This window comes from Babylonia areolata, chromosome 2, assembly GCF_041734735.1.
Source record: "Babylonia areolata isolate BAREFJ2019XMU chromosome 2, ASM4173473v1, whole genome shotgun sequence".
Lineage (NCBI taxonomy): Eukaryota > Metazoa > Mollusca > Gastropoda > Neogastropoda > Buccinidae > Babylonia > Babylonia areolata.
Genome location: NC_134877.1, coordinates 35183014 through 35196948, shown reverse-complemented (window position 1 = coordinate 35196948; position 13935 = coordinate 35183014).

Genomic DNA, 13935 nt, shown 5'->3' with positions numbered 1-13935 from the left:
CACAATCAAACCAGCTCAGGTTTCACACCCGCAGTTTCCCGTGTCCGTGCATCCATCAGTCCACAGCGTCCACACACCAACAGGCGCCGACATTTGTATTTGTATTGCTTTTTATCACAACAGATTTCTCTGTGAGAAATTTGGGCTGCTCTCCCCATGGAGAGCGCGTCGCTACACTACAGCGCCACCCCACCCACCACGTCCCCCACCCCCTTTTTTGGGGGGGAGGGGGGAGCGGGGGAGGGGGTATTTTTTCCTGCGTGCAGTTTTATTTGTTTTTTCCTATCGAAGTGGATTTTTCTACAGAATTTTGCCAGGAACAAACCTTTTGTTACAGTGGGTTCTTTTACGTGCGCTAAGTGCATGCTGCACACGGGACTTCGGTTTATCGTCTCATCTGAATGACTAGCGTCCAGACCACCACTCAAGGTCTAGTGGAGGGGAAAAAATATCGGCGGCTGAGCCGTGATTCGAACCAGCGCGCTCAGATTCTCTCGCTTCCTAGGCGGACGCGTAACATCTAGGCCATCACTCCAAATGGCTCTGCAACATGGAAGACACCCAGAGAGGCCTCACGTAGACAAATAACGATCAGTCACCAGCCGGCTGGACGTGTTTACCGTCCACAGCCAGCCAATCATAGCTCACAATCGGTAATCACATTCTCAATGAACGTTGGCTTGCAAGTTCACACGGACGGGTTCATCTTCCGCAAGTATGGAACTGTATGCGGACTGGTGCTGATGTAATCGGACGGTTGAAGACTGGATTGATCAATCTGTATTTGCTCATGAAATTGTCAGAGGAAGTGTGAATGCGGACTCATGCAGAATGTGGTTTAAGGCTTTCGGGCCTGAATGACAGATCGGTATTTGCTCATAAAATTGTCAGCGTGGAAGCTTAAATGTGATGACTGATGAACATTTCATGTCAAAGCAAAAGGGACTATTTTCATTTATACCACGTATACCAGTGAATTATGTCATACCGATTAAAAAGGAAAGAAAAATTCATGCAATGTGGGGGAGTAGGGATATTTTTTTCTTATAAACTCCACATGCTTGTTGAGAAAAAAAAATCGAATAGAAGAATAGAATGACAAAAACACACACTAATTTATCTAAATATGTTTCTTATTTCCATCATTTGTTAAGGCTCTTGGTGAGCATGTGTTGGATTTCCTGACAGGGAATGAATTTGAATGTGTAAATAAATGGATGGAGAGGAATTTTTGTTTAATGTCCCGTCACACATACCGGTGATTGAAGACACTTTGTTAAATTATTTATGAATACATTTGAGTATTATCGGTTAGAAGGGGTGGGAGATGTGAATGAATGGTGGGTTGGGGGAAAAGGGCAAATGAGGGTGAAATGAGGGTAAAATTTGAAAAAAATATATAAATACAATTACAGGAAATTACTTAAAGGACTTCGTAAAAGAGAAGTCGTTAAACTGACAAGCGAAACAACTGATAATGAATGCAAAAAGTCAAAAACATCAACGTTCTCAGTCATTTGTGAAGACACACTTTCGTGTACATAAGGCTTCATCAAGCTACAGTCAAAAATAAATAGATGTTCCTGTTATCATAACCGATTTTCATCCTAGATTTTTAGTATAACGATGCACAGAAATATAGAAATAATATCTTTCACACCCGACACCAGACTAGAACAGTACACGCTGTGTGACCTGACACTTGATCGAAAACAAGTGACGAGTCACAAACACAGAAAACGTTTGCAAGAGTGTCATGTTGACATCAGTTTCGATTTCTTCTCCACTTCCAAGTATGAGTCAGTGTCTTCTGGGGTTTTTTCCCTTGCACAGAAGGTTATATTTTCTCTTCAACGTATACCACCATGACATTTCAAACCTGCACAAGTCTTCTGTTATTGGCAGAGTCACAAGGGTTTGACGTTAGAGGGATAGGTAGGCGATGTCCAATTTTCTGTTTTGTCTGCTTTTATAATGATGGACGAATTGTTGTGTTACTGAATGTTCGATGAGTGCTTTTAATAATAATATTATTGCTCTGGTGTATGTTACATCCTGTGTTGTATGTCTCCTCCCCACACTCTGATACTCAATCGAATCGGTCACTATGCTCGCGTATGTTCAAATGTGTGACTGTGTGTGTGGTTGAGCGAAAGACTGTGTGTGTGTGTGTGTGTGTGTGTGTGTGTGTGTGTGTGTGTGTGTGTGTGTGCGCGCGCGCGTGCGTGCGTGCGTATGTGTGTGTGTGTGTGTGTGTGTGCGTGTGTTAGGGGTGGGGGTGGGTGGGTCTGTGCGAGCAGTATCCATTCCGCAGGCTCCATTCAGTCTGGCTCCACAAACTAAATCAATCAATTCGTGTCGACAGTGTTGGTGGTACTTGTCGGTGGTGTGCCCCTGCTCAGGTTAAAAGAGAATCAGCCGGCACCACTGCACACTGCTGAAGTTGCTCAGCACTCTCAGCAGCAATAATTGCAGGGTGTCCTCTGGCGGGTTGTCCTACAGGTGAGTCTCTGTGGCACTGGTAGCTCCTAATGGACTTGTCAGCCCCGTAGATTGAACAGCCTGGCTGTTGCTGTGTGTTTGTGTATTTTTTTGTATTTTTTAAATTATTATTATTACTACCTTTTTATATTATAATTATTATTTATTTATTTATTTATTTATGTAAGCTTATCTACGTATTATTTATTCACCTTTTTTTTTTCCCCCAAGGCCTGACTAAGCGCGTTGGGTTACGCTGCTGGTCAGGCATCTGCTTGGCAGATGTGGTGTAGCGTATATGGATTTGTCCGAACGCAGTGACGCCTCCTTGAGCTACTGAAACTGAAATTGAGGGGGTGGGTGGGTGGGTGGGGGGATTCATGGAAGCCAGCGGTGTTGGGACCCACTAAAATGATGTTAAATGAAGGAAAGAAGGAAGGAAGAAAATGGATCAGGGAAATGATAACAAAAACCACTGCTGCAGCGACTACTTCTGCTACTACTGCTGCTACTACTACTACTACTACTGCTGCTGCTGCTGCTGCTACTACTACTACTACTACTACTACTACTACTATTAATGGGAATAACAACAACTACAATAATGATCATAATAATTACAATAATAACAAAATTTGAAAAAAAAAAGAACACACCAATAGTACATATATGTATCGCTTTCAACCCTCTCAAAAGCGCTTTACAATAACACGTGTCAGATAAAACACACTCACACACACACACACACACACACACACACACACACACAGAGAGAGAGAGAGAGAGTCAGACACGCACACACCACAAACGCGTAGAATAGATTAACATATGTGCCTCAACAGACAAAAAGTACAAATTGTTCTTCTCGGCCACCGCTGTTGTTGGTCATTGTTTTCGTTGTTGTTGTTTTGTTGTTGTTGTTGTTGTTGTTTTCTTAACTTGCTCGAGGCCTTGTTAGACTGGTGGCGTGAAAACTGGGTCAAGGTTTATTTGCAGTTTTTTCGGATCACCAGGTGTGAAAGCCACGGCTGGTGGGCAACCAGAGCCCTGAAATATTAAAGATGCCGAGAGAGAGAGAGAGACATCAAGTACGAAGATAACGATCAGTTGCTGGCAGTTGTTAAAAAAACAAAAAAAGTCTTTGTGGCACCAACCTTACTGTGCAACCCCATTCATTCTTTGCTGCAATACACTTTTAGGAACGTATAGGTTTGGTTCGACAAGTAGTGGTACTCTCTGCTATAAATTCTAAAACGTGTTGTTGTAGTACACAAGTACGTGATGTTTCGTTTCTTTTTGTTCGTTTGGTTTGTTTGTTTGTTTTGTTGTCGTTTCTTTTTTTTCATGTGCGTTCTTTGGCACTGCAATGTGTTGTATTAGGGAATAACTGAATGGGTGTCTTGGAACCCCGGCGAATATAAATATATATATATATGTGTGTGTGTGTGTGTGTGTGTGTGTGTGTGTGTGTGTGTGTGTGTGAGATACAGACACACAGAGAGAGACAGAGACAGAGACAGAGAGACAAAAATAGAGAGACAGAGACAGAGAGACATAGAAAGAGAGAGAGAGACAGAGAGAGAGGGTGGGGAGACCCAGGAAATAAGAAAAAAACACAAGCAAAACCAAGTTTACTTGTATATATATATATATATATATATATATATATATATATATATAATGGTTTACAGTGTGCTCATTTAAACATCCACACAACCATCGGAGGCAACGACTATAAGGCAAAAAAAAAAAAAAAAAAAAAAAAAAAAAACGTCCCACCACCACCACCCCCCTAACGCCCCCACCCACCCCACCCCTATCCCCCGAACCCCTCAATGAAAACGGCTTGTATGATCTCTGTTCTCTGCGTCAGTATAAGCAAAAGCGGCAGTTTGGTCATGCAATGTTAATCACACGCGGTGCAAGCAGTACTGCATCGAATGAGAAATAGAGAGAGGGGGAGAAGGTGGGAGTCGGAAAGGTAGAGAGACGGGGGCCGGTGGGGGGGGGGGGGGCGCGGTGAGGGGGGTGCGGGGAGGGGAGAGGGGGAGAAATGGACAGGGGGTTGGGGGAGAGTAGAGGAGAGTGAGGGGAGGGAGGGGGAGATATGGAGAGGAGAGAGAGAGAGAGATGGACAGGGAGAGGGAGAGAGAGAGATGGACAGGGGAGAGAGAGATATATATATATGGACAGGTGACAGGGAGAGAGAGAGAGAGAGAGAGAGAGAGAGAGATGGATAGGGGAGAGGGAGAGAGAGAGAGATGGACAGAGGAGAGAGAGAGAGGGAGAGAGAGAGGTGGACAGGGGAGAGGGAGAGAGAGAGAGAGAGATGGACAGGCGAGAGAGAGAGGGAAAGAGAGAGATGACAGAGGAGAGAGAGAGATGGACAGGGGAGAGGGAGAGAGAGATGGACAGGAGAGAGAGATGGACAGGGAGAGAGAGAGATGGACAGGGGAGAGGGAGAGAGAGATGGACAGGAGAGAGAGAGAGAGAGATGGACAGGGGAAAGAGAGAGAGAGATGGACAGGGGAGAGAGAGAGAGGGAGAGAGAGAGGTGGATAGGGGAGAGGGAGAGAGAGAGAGATGGACAGAGGAGAGAGAGAGAGGGAGAGAGAGAGGTGGACAGGGGAGAAGGAGAGAGAGAGAGAGAGATGGACAGGGGAGAGAGAGAGAGAGAGATGGACAGGGGAGAGGGAGAGAGAGATGGACAGGAGAGAGAGAGAGAGAGAGAGAGAGAGAGAGAGAGATGGACAGGGGAGAGAGAGAGAGAGATGGACAGGGGAGAGGGAGAGAGAGATGGACAGGAGAGAGAGAGAGAGATGGACAGGGGAAAGAGAGAGAGAGATATGGACAGGGGAGAGAGAGAGAGAGAGAGAGAGAGAGAGAGAGAGAGAGAGAGATGCATAGGGGAGAGGGAGAGAGAGAGAGATGGACAGAGGAGAGAGAGAGATGGACAGGTGACAGGGAGAGAGAGAGAGACAGATGGATAGGGGAGAGGGAGAGAGAGAGAGAGATGGACAGGGAGAGAGAGAGAGAGAGATGGACAGGAGAGAGAGAGAGAGAGATGGACAGGGGAGAGAGAGAGATGGACAGGGGAGAGAGAGAGAGAGAGATTGACAGGGGAGAGGGATATAGACACAGAGACAGAGAGAGAGGTGAAGACAGAGAGTAGAGGGGAGAGAAAGAGAGGAAGGAGGGAGAGTGAAAGAGAAAGGAAGGGAGGGGATGAGAGAGAGGGAGAGAGAAAGTGACTGACAGAAACAGCGAGAGCGAGAGAGAGAGAGAGAGAGAGAGAGAGAGCAAGACACACACACACACACACACACACACACACACACACACACACACACACACACACACACACACACACACACACACACACACACACACACACACACACACATAGGGATAGAGGCAGAGACAGACAGAGATAAAGACAGGTGTAGAGACTCGGACACAGACACAGACAGACATAGAGATAGAAAGAGAGACAAAGATAGAGAGAGAGACACACAGAGTATTAGTTGCAGCGACAGACACACAGAGTGACAGAGACAGAGATAAGACAGATGCAGCGACTCAGAGACATAGATAGAGACATACACAGACTCAGAGACAGACAGAGACAGAGGTAGAGACAGATGCAGCGATTGAGAGACAGACAGAGACAGATGCAGAGACTCAGAGACAGACAGACAGAGACAGTTGCAGCGATTTTGAGACAGAGGTAGAGACAGATGCAGACTCAGAGACAAACAGAGACAGAGATCTGATAGAGACAGGTGCAGAAACTCAGAGATAGAGATAGAGCCAGATGCAGAGACTCAGAGACAGAGACAGATGCAAACTCAGAGACAGACAGAAACAAGAGATAGAGACAGATGCAGAAACTCAGAGAAAGAGATAGAGACAGATGCAGAGACTCAGAGACAGAGATAGAAACAGATGCAGAGACTCAGAGACAGAGATAGATGCAGACTCAGAGACGGAAAGAGATAGAGACAGATGCAGATTCAGAGACAGACAGAGACAGAGGTAAAAAACAAAACAAAAAACAAATGCAGTGACTCAGAGACAGAGATATAGACATATGCAGAAATTCAGAGACAGACAGAGACAGAGAGATAGAGACAGATGCAGAAACTCAGAGACAGAGATAGAGGCAGATGCAGCGACTCCGAGACAGACAGGGAAAGAGAGCAGGCAGGCATCATCCGGAAGACAAATAACGATCAGTTGTCAACACCTAATCGTTTTGATACTTAACGTCAGAACGTTATAGCAGACATTGTATGATCGTTATTGCCTGACAGTCGATCGAACGTCGCCTACAGAAAATTCGACCAGGCTTGCATGCATGCAGGCAGGCACAGTGTTTATGTTTGTTTTAGTTTTTGTTTTTTGTTTTTCACTCTGGAGCGTGGGCGCTTCATGTCTTGTCATTTTTTTTATTTCGACTTTTCACTTTCAAATGATATCGCTTTAGAATGATGTTATACGTGGGCACTTCCTTTGTATAAATTACAACACACACACACACACACACACACACACACACACACACACACAGACGAAATTGCGAGGTATAATTGTAATGTTTGACAGATCTCGGGGTTGGGTTTTGTCATTCCTATCCTGTATTACAACATCACTGTTTTCTTGGATGATGTCAGCATAAACTGTGTTAGTTTATTTATTGCAACAGCTGGGTCATAGATAAAAACTTTTTTTTTTTAAATGTCCTTGAAGGAAGAATGATACTGACAAAGAAACAATTTTTTTCAATGCTGTTTTTAACAAGCCATAAATGAATAATAAATATGAGCAACCAGAGTAAGTGAATAAGGAAAAAAAAAAAAAGAATGAGAAAAAAAAGATGATGAAAGGAGGAGTGAAAAAACAACAACACCAGATATCAGAAAAGAGAGATAGAAAGAAGAGAGAAAAAAGAAGGAAAGAAAGAAGGAAAGAAGAAAGACAGAAAATGAGTAGGAAAGTAGAAAGAAAGAAAGAAAAAAAGAGAAAGAAGTGAAGTAAAGAAATTTTTAAAAAAAGAGTGAAAGGAAGAAGGAAGTAAGGAACAAGAAAAGATAGGAAAAAAAAAACAAAGAAAATAAATATACAAAGGCAGAAAGAGAGGCACAGAAAAACAGACAAACAGACGGACAAAGAAGTAAAATATAATCGAAACGGAATGATGAATGGTCAAAAGAAAAAAAAAAGAACTTCACTGCGTTTTTTTAGTTTTTTTTTATTCATTTATTTATGTTTTGTTTGTTTGTGTGTTTGTTTGTTTTCTCTTACTTCATAAAATCACGCTGTGTCTGTCAGATTTGCGTGGGAAGGCGCTGAGTAAGAACAGTGACGCGGAATGATTTGGCCGGTGTCATGCCCCGGAATGACCCCGCCCCCAAGTTAACCCCCAATGTAGTTTTTTTTTTGTGTGTGTTTTTTTTTTGTTTGTTTTTTGTTTTGTTTTGTTTGGGGTTTTTTGTGTTTTTTGGTGTGTTTTTTTCTACGGAAGACCTGAAATGACTGCAGTTGTGAGTGAACCATTATTGCTCGCAAAGACTCCCAACCCTTCCTGTCCCTCGCAGCTGTCTGTGAATCTGGGACAGTATTAGGATGATTACTGGTAAAATAAAACAAACACAAATGAAATACCAACAGGGTGGAGTTAGATTTGGCCAGTCCCTAAAAGAACCCAGCCCAGTCAAGGTCCCTTCAGAATCAACGCATGATGAGTCAATGTGGGGCTGGTATCGTTTCTTCTTCTTCTTCTTCTTCTTCTGCGTTCGTGGGCTTCAACTCCCACGTTCAGTGGGCTTTTACGTGTATGACCGTTTTTACCCCGCCATGTAGGCAGCCACACTCCGTTTTCGGGGATGTGCATGCTGGATATGTTCTTGTTTCCATAACCCACCGAACGCTGACATGGATTACAGGATCTTTAACGTGCGTATTTGATCTTATGCTTGCGCATACACACGAAGGGGGTTCAGGCACTGGCAGGTCTGCACATATGTTGACCTGGGAGATCGTAAAAATCTCCACCCTTTACCCACCAGGCACCGTCACCGTGATTCGAACCCGAGACCCTCAGATTGACAGTCCAACGCTTTAACCATTCGGCTATGGCGCCTCGTTTCGACTCCAACAACAGCAACAGTCAATCAGTGGCACTACAAGATTTAATCGCCACGAACACCAGAGGAGTTGTAGAGCAGTGTATTTAGTTAGAGCCAACCCAAACTATGGGGAGTTCATTTTCAGGGCAGCAGAATTACTAGTCCTGAAATAACTTCCTTGGGGGCCTTTTAAGTAAGGGACATGGGACGGAGTCATCTGATTTCTGCCCCCCTAATGATGATGGAGTCTCCCGTCGGTCCGACGGATGAGTGGGCAGGCAGGCTTATCTGTCGGTGTGTGTCCTCATATGGGAGAAGAGGCCGATTCTGGATGCGCAGCACTTCCCACAGGTGTTGCAAGGGAAAACGTCTCCAGAAGTTAAGCCCTGCTTCCTTCGCTCACGCTTCTCCTTAATGGCCAGCGTTCTCTTGTTTTCAATTGTCTTTATGCCACTAGAGCACAGCATCCTCCAGCGAGAGCGGTCAAGGGCATCAGTTTCCCAGGAAGCGATGACTATGTCACAGGCTTTGAGGTTTGTCTTCAAGGTATCCTTGAAGCGCTTGCAGGGTCTTCCAAGTTCACGGTGGCCTTCCTTCAGCTTGCCATACAAAAGCATCTTCGGGATCCTAATGACCCCTTCGATAATTGTCTTGATTCCCCTTACTTGGTGGTGGTGGTGATAGGGGTACCATGCTCTGTGTATGTGTTTACTATTCATCCCCATTTTTTCTTGTATTCCTAGACTCATTTCTTCTTCTTCTTCTCTTCTTTCTCGTGAGAATAATGATGAAAATAGGCAAATGTTAATTATTCCTTTCCCTCAATAATCAACTTGGACTTCAATTTCAATTTCGACTTCAATTTCAATTTCGATTTCTGTATCTGCCTCTGTCTGTGTGTGTGTGTGTGTGTGTGTGTGTGTGTGTGTGTGTGTGTGTGTGTGTGTGTGTGTGTGTGTGTGTGTGTGTGTGTGTGTACCTGTCTGTGCCTGTCACACACACACACACACACACACACACACACACGCACAGAGAGAGAGAGAAGGCTCTGTGTGTGTGTGTGTGTGTGTGTGTGTGTGTGTGTGTGTGTGTGTGTGTGTAAGAAATGAGGTTTGGAATCCTCCTACCATCAAAATTTGCTTCAGCTGTTAAGTTCGCAGTCTCCTCCGTATATCTCACACACAGCATCTGAACAGCAAACACGCTGAGCGTCGGCCTCTTCAGGCAGGCAACCGCCAAACAAACCACTGGGATATTGAACGCCGCACCAAGAGTGGACACACGTGGGCAAATAACGATCAGTCATCAGCGGCTATAAACCTTTACCGTCGACGTTCAGACTGATTGAAGAACACACGCTTTTTCGCAAGGCAGGAATGTCGCCTACTGATTGTAGAACACACGCTTTTGTAAGGCTGGAATGTTGCCTACTGATTGTAGAACACACGCTTTTGTAAGGCTGGAATGTTGCCTACTGATTGTAGAACATGCTTTTGTAAGGCTGGAATGTCGCCTACTGCTTGTAGAACACACGCTTTTGTCAGGCTAGAATGTCGCCTACTGACTGTAGAACACATGCTTTTGTAAGGCTGGAATGTCGCCTACTGATTGTAGAACACATGCTTTTGTAAGGCTAGAATGTCGCCTACTGATTGTAGAACACACGCTTTTGTAAGGCTGGAATGTTGCCTACTGATTTTGGAACATGCTTTTGTAAGGCTGGAATGTCGTCTACTGACTGTAGAACACATGCTTTTGTAAGGCTGGAATGTCGCCTACTGCTTGTAGAACACACGCTTTTGTCAGGCTAGAATGTCGCCTACTGACTGTAGAACACATGCTTTTGTAAGGCTGGAATGTCGCCATTTTATTCCTTCTTATATTATTTTATTTCATTTTTTTGTGATCTGTACCTGCAGTTTCCCTTTCAACAAACGTGGTAGCTCCGATGGGCAGTATAAACAACGAGGGTTCAATAACTAATATGAACAGTGTTTTATATTGGCTCAACCTACAGTTTTCCCAGTACTTATTTGCTTTTATAATTGTCAGTGAATGCTATAATTTCGTTAGAAACTAATTCCATACGGATGAAAATGACAAGAATGATAGTCAAACACTGTGTGATAGTCAGTCGTATCCGACTACAACCATACGAACAGCACAGGAGGCATCTGCTACCCTGACTGTCTGGGCAAGAATTTTAGTATAATGGAAGGGGTCTTGCCCAAATAGCATCCCCACTCTCTCGGCCAAGAGGGCTTCAGGACGTTGGGATGGTCCCCAAAGGCCAACTGGCCTCCAAGGCTGCAGCACTAAGATCCAGTACGGTCTTGCCCCCTAATTTGTGCGGCCTTGCTTTCTGATGTGTGAGTCATCGTCCTTCACAAAAGGACTGAGCTGTGAATGAATTCCCACTGCAGTGTAGAAACAGTGATCGTACCGCTCTCACATTGCTCTTATCCCAGCCGTAAGCTTCTGCCAATCTCTAATATGTACCGAATGTTTGGCCTGTAACCATTATACAGATAAAGCCACAAAGAAATTCTTAAACAAGAAAAGAGTATTGAAAACCTTCAGTTTTAGACACATCTTTTTTTCTTTTTTTTTAAATATCAATAATCATTTCTTTCGACTGACGTTGCTGTATAGGGACAATGTATAGGGTGGTTGTGAGTGAAATATTTTAACTGCTCTGATGTCCAAACCACCCTCCTGTTGATTGTAGACACGATGGTATGCATGTATTGTCCCCACACAGGTGACAGGTTGATTAAAATATCAAAATCATTGGGTTCATCCTTGTGTCAAAGTCAACGGGTATGTTTCTGCAACCAAATTATGTTTGTTGATTTGCAAGAGATGTAGTGCAAAAATGTTTCGAATCCAATTGTGTTCGTTTTGTTCTGGACAGAATTACAAAGTTTAATGGCCCGATCAAGGGGTGTATCAAGACTGTAAAAAGTCGTAGATTCATTTACATGCTTTTACTGGAATGTGGGTTTTCCGAATATGAATTTCGTATCAAAAGATGCATAAGTAAATGAATTATTCATGCATATCATAAAGGAACTCATGAAATATGTGTTTTTTGTTTTACTCAACAAAACTAAATGCAGTTCATCACTGGTTCATTGATTCATTCAGATCCCAGAAAAGAAAACCGTGGACATAAAATATTTTGAAACGGATGTCGTTTCGGTCAGTATTCAACATATTAAGAAAACATTTTATTTCAGTAATATAAGATAGTCCGTGAACTGTGTAAAAAAACAAAAAAACAAAAAAAAAACCCATTGTAATTAATGACAATGCGGTGTGGATGGGAAAGAAATAAGATTATACTGCTACTGCTACTGCCAGAAAACTACTCCTACTACTCCTACTACAATTCCTCTTCCTCCCCCTACTGCTACTACTATAGTACTAGTTGTTTTTTTCTTTATGCACCACCCTCAGTGCGGAACGGTGTGAGACAAATTCATGATAGAAGACATCAATTTCCCTATAAGCAACAACTCTTGAAAAAATATATCATCTAAAAAAAGAACAAGTCTGGGGAAAAAAGATAATAACATCTGAAGGAACAACCATTGAAAAAGATCAGTATCAGTATCAGTAGCTCAAGGAGGCGTCACTGCGTTCGGACAAATCCATAAACGCTACACCACATCTGCCAAGCAGATGCCTGACCAGCAGCATGGCCCAACGCGCTTAGTTAGACCTTGAGAGAAAAAAAAATAATTAAAAAAATAATAAAATATATAAATAAATATATAATAATAATAATAATAATAACAAAATAAATAAAACAATGATTATATTAATAGAAAATGAAATAAATTAAATAGATAAATAAATGAAAAAATAATAGATAAATACATAAAAATGCTACTAATAATAATAATACTATTCAAAAGGTATCAAGTAAAAGGAACAACTCTATAAAATGCATCATCCAAAAGTAACAACTCTGAAAAAAAAAAAAGATATCATGTAAAAGGAACAACTCTGGGGGAAAAAAAAGAAGAAACAAGATATAATGTATAAGGAACAACTCTGAAAGAAGATATGCGTTATAAGGGAAACAGCCCTTTGCAGTGTTGGGATGCATGAAATTTACGTACGTGCCAACCAAAGTCCCCCTTTCTCAACATTACCCCAAAATAGCTGAACATAAAATAACTCTCCCCTTTTCAAGTCAGGACACGGAAGTTGGGAGGGGTGGGCGGGGGGGTGGACGAGGATGATGAAGCCGGATGTGGTGGGAAGAAGGGATAGGGGGTGGGGTTGGGTGGGTGGGGATGGTGGTGAGAGGGAGGAGAGAGGAGTATGAATGAATGAGTGAAAATAGCAACAAGTCCATCAGTGACAGAGTGGGACTTATGGGATCTACTAAAACCTCTCCTGGGAAAAAAAAGAGAGAAGTAAATGACACTAGCATGCCACCTTCACACCCTCAGCACACACACACACACACACACACACACACACACACATTCCTCCACTCCTCTCAACCCCCACACCCTCACCCCCTACTCCTCCAGCCCCACCCCCACACACACACACACACACACACACACACACACATATTCCTCCACTCCTCTCCCCTCTCCAACCACCCACCTCCACCCCACCAACTCCTCCTTCCACGCACCCACCCACCCACTTCCATCCCTTCTCCCCTTCACCTCCCCCTCACCCTCCCCCCCCCAACCTCCACCGCCCTTCCCCCCCACCCCCACCCCTGTTGCAGTCTGGTGGAATCAGTGGGCTCGTCATCAGATGTCACGCAATGGGTATGTGGGCCAAGCCACCAACAAGGGGTACAGGGAATTCCGCCCGCTACACTGGCCTGACGGTTGGTTGGCTGACGGTAAAATAGAAACGTGTCATTGGCAGGCTGGCGGTGGTGTGGTTCTATCACCAATGGAAATCAACATCACGGGCACATGTCACCGCTTCCAGTAGTGCCCAGGATGTGACGTCACGCACGCGTGAATGAGTGAGTGAGTGAATGAATGAATGAATGTGTGTGTGTGTGTGTGTGTGTGTGTGTGTGTGTGTGTGTGTGTGTGTGTGTGTGCTGAGGGTGTGAAGGTGGCATGATAGTGTCATTTACTTATCTATTCATCACCATTATAAATGCTTTTAGAGGAACGTCACTGATATAATTTCATACGATTTCAAACTTATGTGTCTGTTTTTGACAAGAGATACGGCAGGAATCTGACACCAAAACTGCCATGATAGCCATACGTTCTTTTTTTTTTTTTTTTCTTTTTTTTTTTCCTTTCCTTTTTTTTTCTTTTTTTCCGATAAAAAC